Genomic DNA, 13,685 nt, shown 5'->3' with positions numbered 1-13,685 from the left:
AGCTGCCTGGGAATCTCTCTAAGACACGTATCCAGCCATGCCATTCCCAGCTTTTCTATCTGCACCCCACCACCATCCAGAGCATAAAACTCCTCCCACAGCAACAAGGCCCCCCCCCCAATCTGATTCCAACCTAGTATGTACAGCCTAACTTCCTCCCACTCCACTTTACTCATCTCCTTGTGTGCATTCATGTGTGTTAAGTCGCTTCAGTTGTGTCCAACTCTTTCTGACCCTATGGACTGTAGCTCGTCAGGCTCCTCTGTCCATGGGGATTCTCTAGACAAGAAGACTGGAGTGGGTTGCCATGTCCTTCTCCAGGGGATCTTCCCCACCCAGGGATTGAACCTGTATCTCTTAAGTCTCCTGCATTTGCAGGTGGGTTCTTTACCACTAGCCCCACCAGGGAAGCCCACTCACCTTCTTGATACCTTCTAAAGCACATCAGAGGATATGACATATCAGTGGCTTAGCACATGCTGTTCCCTCTACCTGGGACACTGTTCCATTACGTATTTACCATGGGAAGTAACTTCCATTTGGGAGAATGAATGAATAGTAGCCATATTACTACTAATCATGATAATAAAGGCTCTGGTTTCTTGAAGTTAAAAGGCACTATTATTAAATGTTTGCTTTTGTTATTTTACATATTCTGCAAAAAATTAACAAAAGGTAGGTAAATGATTACTCCTGTTTCCCAGAAGAATAATCAAGGCTTGGAGTGAATAACGTGAATAAGTAATTTGTTCAAGTCCAGATCGATGTGATGGTGAAGGATGGAGTTCTTTCAAGGTCTGTCAAACTTGAGAGCTTGGGTTCTTAACTTCTATGCCAGACAGCAAGTTGCAATTTAAATGTCAACTCCTCTCTGCAACTTTTTCTGATCATTCCCCGCCCCTGCCATGGGATTAGTCACTCTGTCCTCCAAGTACCTGTGGCGTTTTGTACAGACTGCTGCTTATAATATCTGGACATTTCTTTTGTAAATTCCTCACACTCATCTCACCAAGGAGCAAAGTCCTGGGGGACAGGAATTGTCATCTGCATCCCTGAGACCCTCCAAGTGTTTATCACATTGCCTGAAGAGCTGTAAATGTTTCACATGTTTGTTGAATGAATTTAGAGAAAAACATAACATTAAGAAGAGAAACAATTCAGGCTGAAAAGACCAGAACAAGACCAGGAGTTCTGACTTTAACCAGAACAAGACCAGGAGTTCTGACTTTAGCCCCTGATTTTCTGCACAATTTTGAACAAGTTCCTTCACCTCCATCCCCCCACCTCTGTCTTCAAAATAAAACCATCTGCCTTTCTGGCTTCACAGGCTGGTAAGAAGAAAAGTGAAATTATATACATGAAAATGCTTCAGTAAGTTTGACTATCTCATTAATTCCTATTTTTAAAGAAATAGTGTTTGAGGGTGTTTTTTTCCCTGATTATAAAAGGAAAGCAAAATCATTTTAGAAAGAGCAAAACTGCAGAAATATACAAATCATGTGTCCTTTAAGCAGGAGATACCAATGTTGTTTTTGCTTCTGAACAAGGTCCCTGGGTCTGACCTCTAGGAGGTCCAGAGGCTCTGGTGAGGGGTCACATTCCTTACCTGCTTTAACATTCATGGCCCATGATGACTTCCTTACTGTTGTTTTTTATATTTCTATAATCCTCTCAAATTTAAATTTTAGAATTTCCTTATGTCAAAAAATTATCACGAATACGTAATGGCTACATAAATTCATCACTGTGTGAATGTAGCATGAATCTAGGAAAATGGAACTGATTTCCCTTAAGTCACGGAGAAGTCCAGTGCCCTGGGAGGGACGACAGACGGGGACCTGCAGGGAAGCCCGCTTCATTTGCTGTTGTTCCAACAGCGTTTCTCCATGAGCAGCTTCAGTCCCTCACAACATGCCCAGGCAAGGTGCCTCCATGATGAGATTTTTTCCTCCCTGTCTGGGATTCGAGACTTTGTGGCAGACATCTGGTGGCTGGTTTCATCTCAAGGTTGAGGTGGCTATGTTCACAACCCAGCTGTAGCAACAGCTTAGTAATAGTTCACAGCCCCAGGAGCTATCCCAAGTCAGGGCCATAAAATAACTTGTAATCTGACTCCTAACACTTGAGTCAAAGTAGGGAGAACATATAGCACAGAAGGGGGTGGGTGTGTGCTCAGACGTTCAGCTGTGTCTGACTCTTTGCACCCCAGTGGACTGTAGCTTGCCAGGCACCTCTGTCCTTGGGATTCTTCAGACAAGAACACTGGAGTGGGCTGGCATGCCCTCCTCCATGGATCTTCCCAACCCAGGGATCCAACCTGCGTCTCTTATGTCTCTTGCATTGGCAAGGGGGTTCTTTACCACCAGTGCCCCCTGGGAAACTGTAGCACAGGAGGGGGAACAATGGCTCTTCGTCACTGAAGGTCTGCTATGTGTTCTACTCTGGGCTGCGAGCCTTAAAACATATGTCCCAGTCCTCACCACGGGACTGACAGGTGATAACCATTATCTGCCCCGTTTTACCAGGGCTTCCCTGGTAACTCAGATGGTAAAGAATCTGCCTGCGATGCTGGAGATGTAGGTTCAGTCTTTGGGTTGGGAAGGTCCCCTGGAGAAGGGAATGACAATCTATTCCAGTATCCTGGCCTGGAGGAGTCCATGGACAGAGGAACCTGGTGGGCTATAGTCCATGGGGTTGCAAAGAGTCAGACATGACTGAGCAGCTAACACAATAACACACAGCCTCATTTTACAAACAAGGAAACTGAGGAAGCTGAACTGTCATGAGAAGACTTCTTAGCTATGAGATAAAGTCGCCTCACTCACTGAGAAAAAGAGGACCAGTTCCCAGCCAGCAAAATCCTTCCAAACTCCACACCATGTGCCCCAAGCCCTATAGTCCTTAGAAAGCAACATTGGGTATGAGGGTGCTTATCAGGGCCTAAACGGAAGACCTGCTAAAGTCTGCAAGGTTCGCCAAGGACGAGGTAAGACCAGCCCTGCTTCTAGCACCAGGAAATAGGATAGGAGATACGATAGAGTCTACCCTTTAAGAACGCACTTAAAAGTACTTATTCAAAATCGGACGGGGCCAGCTCCACTGACAGAAGCAAAAAGACGCTGAGATATTTGCAGGCGATTTCATTAGGATAATGATACACCGGTCCTGCATTTCCTAGCACTCCCTGTTCTGTTCCCAAACCTGGTCTCTGCCTCCCTCTCTCTGGGTCCTGCCAATAGCAGCCCCTGGGGTGGCCAAGGGAGGCCACAGCTTTTCCAGGGTCTGAGCTCACCTGCCCTGCAGAACCACAAGGCTCGTGTTACTGAGTCACGTGTGAAACTGTCAAGGCAGTAGCGTGTCTATTATCTAGGGGTGCTCTTACCTCCTGGCAGAGGTCTGTTCAATTGGGTGGACCAGAGAGAATGCAATGGCTATTTTTTAAAATTTAGGAACTTTTGGTGCTTCTCTGGTAGTCCGGTGGTTAAGAATCCACTTGCCAATGCAGAGGACACGGGTTCGATCCCTGCTCTGGGAAGAGTCTGCGCTCCACAACGAGAGGCGCCACAGTGAGAAGCCCCAGTACTGCAACTAGAGGAAGCCCTCAGTGACGAAGACCTGGCGCAGCCGAAAATAAAAATAAATAAAATTTAGGAAAAAATTAGGAACTTCACAATTCCCATCATGTGACTTATCATGCAACAAAAGGAAGCTTTGGAAATGAAGCTGGATTTTTATGCTCTGGCTCTCAAATTTTAATTTGTCTAAAAGAATGTTACTACACAAGGCCAATAAAGTATTTGGAATTTTATACATGTATTCAAAATAGATCCTTAAGAGAAAGTCTGGCATGAAAATAATCTTTTCTCATCTTACTTTTTAAGTCAGAATTTTTTTTAAAGCTAACCATTGATTTATGCTTTCAGCTAGCTTTGTTCTTTCCATTCATTCACCCTCATGGCTCAGATGAGCACCTCTACTTGCCATGCTCTGGGCCAACGGGCAGGAACCTCCAAGATAAGAGGACAAAGTCCTTTTCCTCACGTATCTTAGCCTGCTGTGAAACCTAGATGGGTGAAGAGAAAGTTCCACATGACAGGGTAATGCTGTGTAACTGCAAAACGGAGAAAGGACAACGCGGTCACTCAAGAAAGATGACCATGAGGAATGACAGAGTTTAACAGGCTAGGAGATGGACGTAAGGCAAGAGATGCTGCTCCTTCTTATAATTCCTTGTCTTCACCTGGTCAAATTTTTCATGTCATTGAAGAACTAGACCCAACTTTATCATATCTACCTGGGTAACAGATGTCTGCGCACATACACTATGGGTTCCTAGGTAGTTGAGACCCTAATTCACCTTTTGCATATGTATTTTAGGCCAAGTACTCGTTGATATGAAATTACCAAAATCCTGATTATTAAAGCAAGGCTTGCCCACCCACTGGATACAAACCCCATCCACATTACCCTACCAAGCAGCAGCCAAGCCACCCCCCACTCATGGTGCCATCTTTTGGTTACCAAATGGAAATTCAGGTCTCTTTATACTTTTTTTTCCCTTTCTTAACCAGATCTCCCTCTAACACACACACACATAAACATTTCCTTTCCATTTGGTCCAGTTATTCAATAACAATTATTTTTCTTCCTTATTTTCCTAGTTTAATCAACTCACAAAAGTAACAGTAGTAACACTTGTATAAGCGTAATGCAAATAACACATGTTAAGAGAAAAAAATGATGCATGGTATGTAAATAAAATAGATAGCAGGAATCTTTCATTCCTTCAGCAGGTATTCACTGAGATCATCCTGTATGCCAGGAAACAGTGTGTCCTAGAGATGCCAAAGTGATGGAGGCAGGCATTGTCCTGCAGTTGCTAGGAAAGATGTTCTCATGACAGTATGAAGAATACACGAGGTTGAAGAGAGTGGAGGGATCTCAACTTGGTTGAGTGGAATGTGGGTCAAGACCTGAAGGAGGAAGAGGAGTTGGCATGGTCGAAGATCTTGTCTTGAGAAGAAAATTCGGAGGGATTCTTCTAGACCAGGGGTCCCCAACCTCCAGGATCTAATGCCTAATAATCTGAGGTGGAGCTGATATAATAATAGTAGAAATAAAGTGCATAATAGATGTAATGTGCTTGAAACATCCTGAAACCATACCTCCCCCTCATTCATGGAAAAACTCTTTTCTAGGAACCTGGTCCATGGTGCCAAAAAGTTTGGAGACTGCTGCTCTAGACAAAGGGAATGGCCTTTAGGAGAATGCAGAAGGAGAAAGGAGCATTCTGGGAGCAACAGAGCAGTCCCCTTGAGCTGGCACAAGTGTGGGAGTTAAGGGGCATCGGGGAAAGGCGAGGCCTACACGGGGTGCCCGAGAGCCATGCTGAGCAGCTGAGCCTTCATCCTGGGAGACTGTGGGGCCAATGGCGCTTTATCTCCCAGAAAAGTGCTGCTTTAGAAGACCAAGCTGGCCACAGTGTGAAGAGCTGGAACAGAACGAGAAAGGAGGGAGTGTGTCTTATTAGAAGCTGTAGCGATGGCAGCAGTGAGAGGCGGTCATGGCCAGACCCAGGCCGGTGGCACCACTGGTAGAGACAAGCGCTTCCGTTTGAGAGGTCTTTAGACTAGAATACGCAGAATACGGAGAAGAGCTCTATGTGGAAGGAGAAGACTCTCCGTCCTCCCAAAGCCCTTTAGAATCTCCTTGTCTCCATTCTGCGCTGTTTTCTGTAAGAACTGCTATTTCATAAGCACCAACATTCAAATAAACAGAAAATTTTTCTGATTTCACAGGTTTTATGGTTCAGTCACCAGAATTGAACAGCTTGATCCTAAAGATATCATTGCCATCATAAAACCACCAATATTTTATGCCATCTGATAGCTTTCTAAAAGTTACCACACAGGTCATCCCATTAGGTTCCACGGTCTAGGCAGAAAAGCAGCTGGGTTTAAGGTGCTCATTAGGACCTTTAGAATATTTGATGCCTAAATAGCAATTTAAGGAGTATTTAAGTATATTCTATTTAAGTATATTTAAGTAATATTTAAGTATATTCTATTTAAGATCAGGGACTCTAGCAATGGTACCCGTTGGGTTCAAATTCTAGCTCTTCCAACAAATAAACTGTGTGGTTACAGGCAAGTTATATAACCTTTCTATGTTTGTTATTTCATTTGTAATATATGAGTACCTGATGCAGATTAAGTGAGGTGAAACACATATGGTGACTTAACTTTCTGCCTGGAACACTGATGTTTTCTCAATAAATGAGAGCTTTAGTATACACATCATTTTTTAATGAAGTGTTAACTCACCAAGTGAAGGTCAGGAGTCAACTGACCACTTCCGGTCGAGACCCCCACCTCCTCAGGTCCTGGACTGCCCTCAGACGAGCTCTCCACGGGACGGGCTTGAGTGTGAGTGGGGCTGGCACTGTCGCCTGCCCCTGCTCAGGCCGCCTGAGTCACTGGGCTCAGAGGTGGCAGAGAGTAATCAAGCAGGTGGGCCATTTGTCATCTGGAAAGCGAAGTCAGAGCTTTGAAACCCTGGCTCTCTGACGACTCCAGTGCTTTTTGAGGGATATTTTCCACTCTTTTTTTTCCCTTTTTGAATAAATTGCTCTGAAATTCTGGAGCTAGCCTCATCTCAACTGCATTTACCTGTATTTAATCACTCAATAGACTCCTCTGCAAAAACTGGGGTAATTAGGCCCAAAATATATCCCCAAGAGGCTTATTTTAACTACCTAAAATAAAGCTAGATCCTAATTTTGACAAAATTATCAGATCATTTCCCTTCCAAGAACTTCTGGTGGTGCTCAGGATTCCTGATTCTCTCTGTGGGATTGTCCATCCTCAGCCATGGGAGGCCAGAGGCTGGGCACAGCCTTTTCTAGAGCAGTCAGCAGCAGGACTCATCAGCCAAAGAGGGGTTCCCTGATGCCCCCTCACCTGTGTAGGTGAACCTGGACATTTCCCCCCACACTTAGAGACCTGGGAGACAACACAAGGTACACATGGTCTGATGTCAGTGGTCCCTGGGTTCACATCCCATCCTGCTACTAGCCATGTGACTTTTAACTATGATGCTTCCATCTTTGGAAGCTCAGTCAGTCTATTCTCCTGACCAATGGGAGAGGATGACACTTACCTGTGAGCCTCAAAAATGAACTCCATCACACAATAGGGATTTTCAGTCAAACTTTCTTTATATTTTAGCAATCTTTGAAGATTACAATCAGTGCAATAATAAACCACCTTGCTGCAGTTTAATCGGTAGCAAGATCTCTTTCTAATGAGATCATAAAATCATGGTGCATCTTACACTGGATAAAATATGACTGCAGCACATAGAAACCATTCCCTGGTAAAAATGCACGCTCTTGGATTACTGGCTTTTTCCATTGCATGTCTGCTCTTATACTACAACCTTCTTAAAGAGCTAAGAATATGTGAAAGGGAATATTGGTTATAAAGGAGCTTTTGGATTGGGCCAGAAAACACCAGTTACTTCAGTCAATACATATATTTGCAAGAATCTTGTATACATTGCTGTTCTCTAATCTCATGCTTATAACAGACATCACTAATCAATTCAGCACTTCTTCCCACTGAGCCAAGATGTAGCCTGAGAATTTTTTTCAACACAGTACAACAGGCAGCCATTTCCAACCCACCAGAGCTGGCACATAAAGTGAAATCTATTTTCTGTCCCTGACTCAGGGCCTCAGAAGGCAGGGAAAGAGAGAAAGAGGATGGGCACTGGCCAAATTCGGAAACTTAGATATATGACAAAGATCTCAAAAAATAATACAGTTCATTGTTCAAGGTCTAGACTGTGGAAACTTTCTCCAACTCTCCCTTATCCAAAAGGTCCTTTCTACCAAACCATGCTGCCTTTCTCAGCATCAAAGTCAAAATCTTTGGTCATTTAAGTAAATAAACATTTATCTGACAGATTAGACTCTGGCAAAGAGGAGGAAGAGAGAGAAGCAGCCATGTAAAAATTTGTTTTTCTTTTTGTAAAAATTTCCTTTTGCTCATTTGTTACCATCAACATTTCATTGTTCAGGCAGATGGTCCACAGAGAAAAATCAGGAGTGGCTATTCCCAGCAAACGATAATTACAATGTGCTGCACAAGAGAATCAATCCATCCTAGCTAGGGTTCCTGTAATTTTAATAGCTAACACCTTTTATTGCAACATTTCTACTCCTACAAATAAGAAAAAAGTCATTATTTAATCCCACCCAGTGACACAAGAGCAACTCAGCCTACCCCCGTCGGGCCTCTTGGGGTTTCAGAACTAGATGCTTCCGGTTTCTGTCACCAATATTGACTGTTTAATATTCCCAAGTAATGGAAACTAGCCAATAAAAATCATATCTGGAAAATTTAAAGTGATGGTTGGAATGACAATCTCGTCTCCTTGTCAAATTTCAATTTGAATTTAAATTGGGCCTTCAGTGCTAAAACAGAGACCCCTGACCTCTGATTAATTACTTTCCAACATAAGCTTCTTTAATTTGGATGAGAGTGTTCTAAGAATTGCTGGAAAGGCCCATTTTTATGAAAATGAAGCTAAATCTTAGGAAAAACCTGTTTATTTCTTTCTTCTAGTTCAGGCCCCTGAAGAAGAATATGGCAATCCACTCCAGAATTCTTGCCTGGGAGATTCCATGGACAGAAGAGCCTGGTGGGCTACAGTCCATGGGGCTGCAAAAGAGTCAGACAGGACTTAGCATCTAAACAACAACAACAAGTTTAGGCACACCCCTGTTCTAGTGAGGTGTGCTGGCTACACACCTCTAGTGCCCCCTGCTCAGCACTCTCATCACTGTAATTACAGCAGCAAGCCCAAGGGCCATTGAGACTAATGACACAACTTGCAACCCTGAACTTCTGCAAGGCTCTGAGCACCAGGCCGGAGTGAAGTGAAGGGAAAGCCTCTCAGTCATGTCCGACTCTTTCCATGGACCCTTTGTCCATGGAATTCTCCAGGCCAGAATACTGGAATGGGTAGCCTTTCCCTTCTCCAGGGGATCTTCCCAACCCAGGGATCAAACCCGGACTGCAGGCGGATTCTTTACCAGGGAAGCCCAGCATCAGGCCTGGGCAGGGCAGGGGAAGTCTGAACAGGCAATTCTTTACACTCTACCCACACTTCCTGAAATGTGGGTTCCTGGTATTCAGAAAAAGTGTTCCCTGAAAAAGGAAAGGCAATCTAAATTGAGAGAAAAGCATATACAAAAATATAAAGGTATGGTATAGCACCACACTTTCAAGGAGTATTTCATTCACTCCTTTGCTCAACAAACATTTACTGAGCACCCATAGTAAACCGGCTACCCTGCTAGGTGAGGATAAAAAGGATAAGTTAAATGTGGTCCCTGTCCTCAAGGCAGTCCATGGAATGTAGGGGTCATGAACACAGAAATCAGAAAAACTCCTTGTAAATGACTAAGTGTGGCAAGCCTGATGACTGAGTGTGTCACTAGGGGCGCTGAGAGCCAAGTGCGGAGTAGGGTGGCGAGGGACTGAGGTCAGAGGTGCTGAAAACGCAGGACTTAGTGAGTGGTTAGAAGTGGCAGTGGAGAGAGGGAGGGGTCAAGGGCAGTGCCTCAGTTCTAGGAGGTCAGTTCCATAAGCTGAGATGGTGAATGCTGGGAGCGTGCACGAGACTCCAGGGAGTTCGTGATGAGCTGGGTTTGGGATAGTGAGTGTGAGGTACTTGAGAGGTATCCCATTGGAGGGCGTGGTTTTCCTGCAGGCCCAGACTCATTTCTGAGCCTTTGTGCTGAGTATATAAGAGGCTCTCAGAAAATACTGAGTGAATAAACAAACAAATACTATGTAGAAGAAACACATGTCCAAGTGCTTCTCATGTGTTACTACATTTAATTGTCACAGCAACTCTAGGAAAAAGGCCTGTTATTACCCCCGTTTGACAGATAGGCCCAAGTCTCAAGTCTTATGGTATAAGAGAAGAACTATAGATGTCAACTTCACAGATGAACATGACTTCAAAACAAAACCAAACAGGCAGAGCAAAGGAAGAGATGCTCAGGACCAATAGTCACTAGATAAATACAGATGAAAACCACAATGAGATGCCACTAGAACTGTTATAACCCAAAGGATTGACAATATCAAGTGTTGGTGAGGATGTAGGCAAACACAGAACACCCATACATTGCTAATGGGAAAGTAAAATGGCAAAAACATTAGGGAAAAGAACTTGGCAGTGTTTTATAAAGTTAGACATATACTTTCCGTAGGCCCCAGCAATTCCACTCCTACATTTCTACCCAAGAGAAATTGGAGTTTGTTCACACAAAATTTACACATAAATGTTCACAGCAACATTATTCACAATAGCCAAAAATCATAAACAATTTAATATCTGTCAACTGAAAATGAATAAACAAAATGCAATATATTCATACAGTGTAATACTTTTCAGCAATTAAAAGGAATTCATACTGAAATAACCCTAAAATATGGATGAAACTCAAAAAAACTATTCACAAAAAGAAGCCAGATACAAAGGGCCTCCGACTGTATGATTTCAGCTATATGAAATTTCCAGAAAAGGCAAATCTATAGAGACAGAAAATAGATTAGTGGTTGCTGACCTAGATAGGGTAGGGGTAAAGCAGTAGGGGTGGGCTGCAGAGTCACTGCAAACAGAACTTTTGGGGGTAAAAAAAGTATTTTAAACTAAATTATGGTTATAGTAGCACAACTGTATGCATTATAAAAGCTCATCAAACTGAATACTTATAATGGTTAAATTTAATGGTATGTAAATCATATCTTCATGAAGTTGTTAAAAAAAAAAAAAGATGAGAGAACTGTGTGATTTAGAAGAATGGGGAGATCTCAACCAGGTTGATGAGATTCGGGCAGCTTTACAGGGGAGTCAGTTTGTGCTGGACCTAGAAGACTAGGTAGAATTCCAACAGATTAAGATGGCACACAAAGAAATCCCAGACAAAGAAAGCAGCATGAAAGTGAACAAGCGCTAGGCGCGCTTGGGTAACATCAGTTCAGTTCAGTTCAGTTGCTCAGCTGTGTCTGACTCCTTGTGACCCCAAGGACTGCAGCGCACCAGGATGCAGCCGGGGCAATATACTGATATGCATTTTGGCTGGATACTGTGGATGGATAAAAGTAGATGAGAAGGCTGGAAATTTTGGTTATGGCCAGATCACAGAAGCTGAGAATGGCCAGACTAGTGCATTTATACCTTAATCTGGTAGACAGTAGGGAGCCACCGAACATTCTAGGGCAGGGGAGTGTCCTGGCAAACATTAACAGACCAGCAGGGAGCAGTGTGCATTGGAAGGGCGAGCAACCAGGACACAGCACCAAATAAAAGTCTCAGCATGGAATGGGGCCAGACTCGGCCCGCCTGACTATGCTGCTAATGTGCAGGGACAGAGACACACTGCACCAAATGGGAAGCAAATAATAACAGACACCAATTATTTGGTGCTTTCTACGATCCAGGAACTGTTTTAGAGACTCACTGCTCTAAAAAAGAGACTGAGAGTTAAGAGCCTGCTATATATGGAATGAGCCAAAGGGACTGTTGATCGTCTTTAGGTCTGGCTCCAAAGAGAAGGAATAAAGAATAGGGAGGTCATAAAAAGCTTATGTAAGGTGCATTACGGGAACCACAGATGTGGAAACTTGTAAATGAATAAAAACTAATGGTGATGCTTTAAAGGTGGAAGGGTGGACAGACGGCAGAGAATGATTCACATGGCTCTCTGCGTCAGAAGGCAGGAGCGCCTGGGCCCTGCTGGCGCCCTCCATGGATGTCACATTCCTTTAACTGTACATGTTGCGCAGTAAGGGCCCGAGCACCCACATGAGCAGACAGGACTGAGTGGGGAGGAAGAAGACTGTGACACTCAGCTGCCTCTAAGTGGGGATCAAATACGTGCCCAGCACCCTCAGCACCACATGCTCTGTATCCACGAAGCAAGGCTGTAGTTATCGATAGTCAACACCCCCAAACCTGCTCACACCGTACTATTTTAAAGTAGAGATCTCAGACTGGCTTTCTGAAAGCTGGATCCAGATGTTCGGGGATCATAAAATGTTTATAAATATTTTTAAGCAGCTGCCAACAGTTAAACATCAGGAAATTTCACATAAAGTATGGGAATTTTAAGCTTCCCTCGAGAAGTTGGGAGTTCTGACAGCTGTATAGCTAATCCCACATTGCCGGAGCCGGCACACGAGATCCCACCCCATGGCAAGGTCATGAGGAGAACACTTGACAAGCAAGACAGATCAGGACTTCAGGGATTTTGAAAAGCTGCCCCGGCGCTCACCTTAAAGATGATCTCTGTCTTTCTGACGCTTGCTATATTAGACTACTCCCTAATTTCTGTGACACGGGTAGAAGGCCTTCCCTGATCTCTTTCCAAACAGAATCAACTTAGAACTTTAATCAATATGTCCCCTGGATGGTGGTATCCTATAAGATTATCCAGGATGAAAGGAGTGTTTCAATTTAGACCCCTTTGCTGGCATTATAGCCTGCTTGGCAAATGCATACTAATGCACATGACTGCTCACAACACCTTAATCATGAACAGCATAAAGAACCTGATCACACAAAAGGCCCTAATAGGCACAGAGCCCTTCGGGGGTGAGGAAGCCCTATTAGAGAACACAAAAATATTATTCCAGAAGTGGTTACAGTTAAAGATTTAGAAAAATAAGAGTTTAGAATTGTTAATTTTAACCAGGAATGCTAAACAGGGGCTGCCTCACCAGAGCTGCAGTCTTTGTGTGGTAAACCTTTTAGATAAATTTAACTGGTAACTTCTGCAAAAGGACTGACCTTTGTGTTCATTAAAGAATAGATTACGGAAAACAGCTTTGCATTCACCTAGGTAATAAAATGTCAATAGGCCCCAAGGCCAGAAGATAATGTACAAGACTCTCACAAAGAAGTATGCAGAAAACACCCTCGTTTCTTGAAGGATAAGCTGATGTAATATTAAACTATCTTCCCCTTAAAAATGTACTAACTTAGAAAATAAAAGCTACGGTAAAAAATAAAGATTTGCCAGACTCTGCTGCACACCCCCAGTCTGGTCTCTCTCTCTCTCTTTCTCCCCGACGCCGTTCATCCTGAGGGTACCCCTGGATCCTGCTGAGGCTGGACCCCAGCACCACATAGTTTCAATAAATCAAAGCTGAGTAGTACTTGTCTCCATTAAACTTTAGAGTTCCTGCCTGGTACATTTCACTTTTTCCTTCACTCATTCATTCACTCAACAAGTATTTATCAAGTACCTACTATATTCCAGGCACTGCTGTAGGGTCTGAAGATACAAATGAACAAAACAGACAAAGATCTTTTCATTCTTCAGCTCATATTATTACAAGGAGAGCCAGCCAATAAGCAAAGAAATTAAAGAATACACACACACACACACACACACATATACAGATATATATCACTTATATAGTGATAAGTACTAAAAGAGTCCCTTGGACTGCAAAGAGATTAAACCAGTCAATCCTAAAGGAAATCAGTCCTGAATACTCATTGGAAGGACTGATGCTGAAGCTGAAACTCCAATACTTTGGCCACCTGATGCGAAGAATGGACTCATTGGAAAAGACCCTGATGCTGGGAAAGATTGAAGGCAG

The 13,685-nt window shown here is 43.5% G+C and overlaps 1 protein-coding gene across 1 annotated transcript in view; it reads right to left on the bottom strand.

The window, feature by feature from the left end:
- The window catches only part of DOCK2 (dedicator of cytokinesis 2), a 459,408-nt gene that overhangs the window by 239,877 nt on the left and 205,846 nt on the right, over window positions 1–13,685 (bottom strand). The gene's annotated exons all lie outside the window — the stretch shown is intronic.

This window comes from Dama dama, chromosome 25 (assembly GCF_033118175.1).
Source record: "Dama dama isolate Ldn47 chromosome 25, ASM3311817v1, whole genome shotgun sequence".
In the NCBI taxonomy this organism is placed as follows: domain Eukaryota; kingdom Metazoa; phylum Chordata; class Mammalia; order Artiodactyla; family Cervidae; genus Dama; species Dama dama.
Note: the sequence above shows the minus strand (reverse complement) of the source record. Positions and strands in the feature narration are given on the sequence as shown.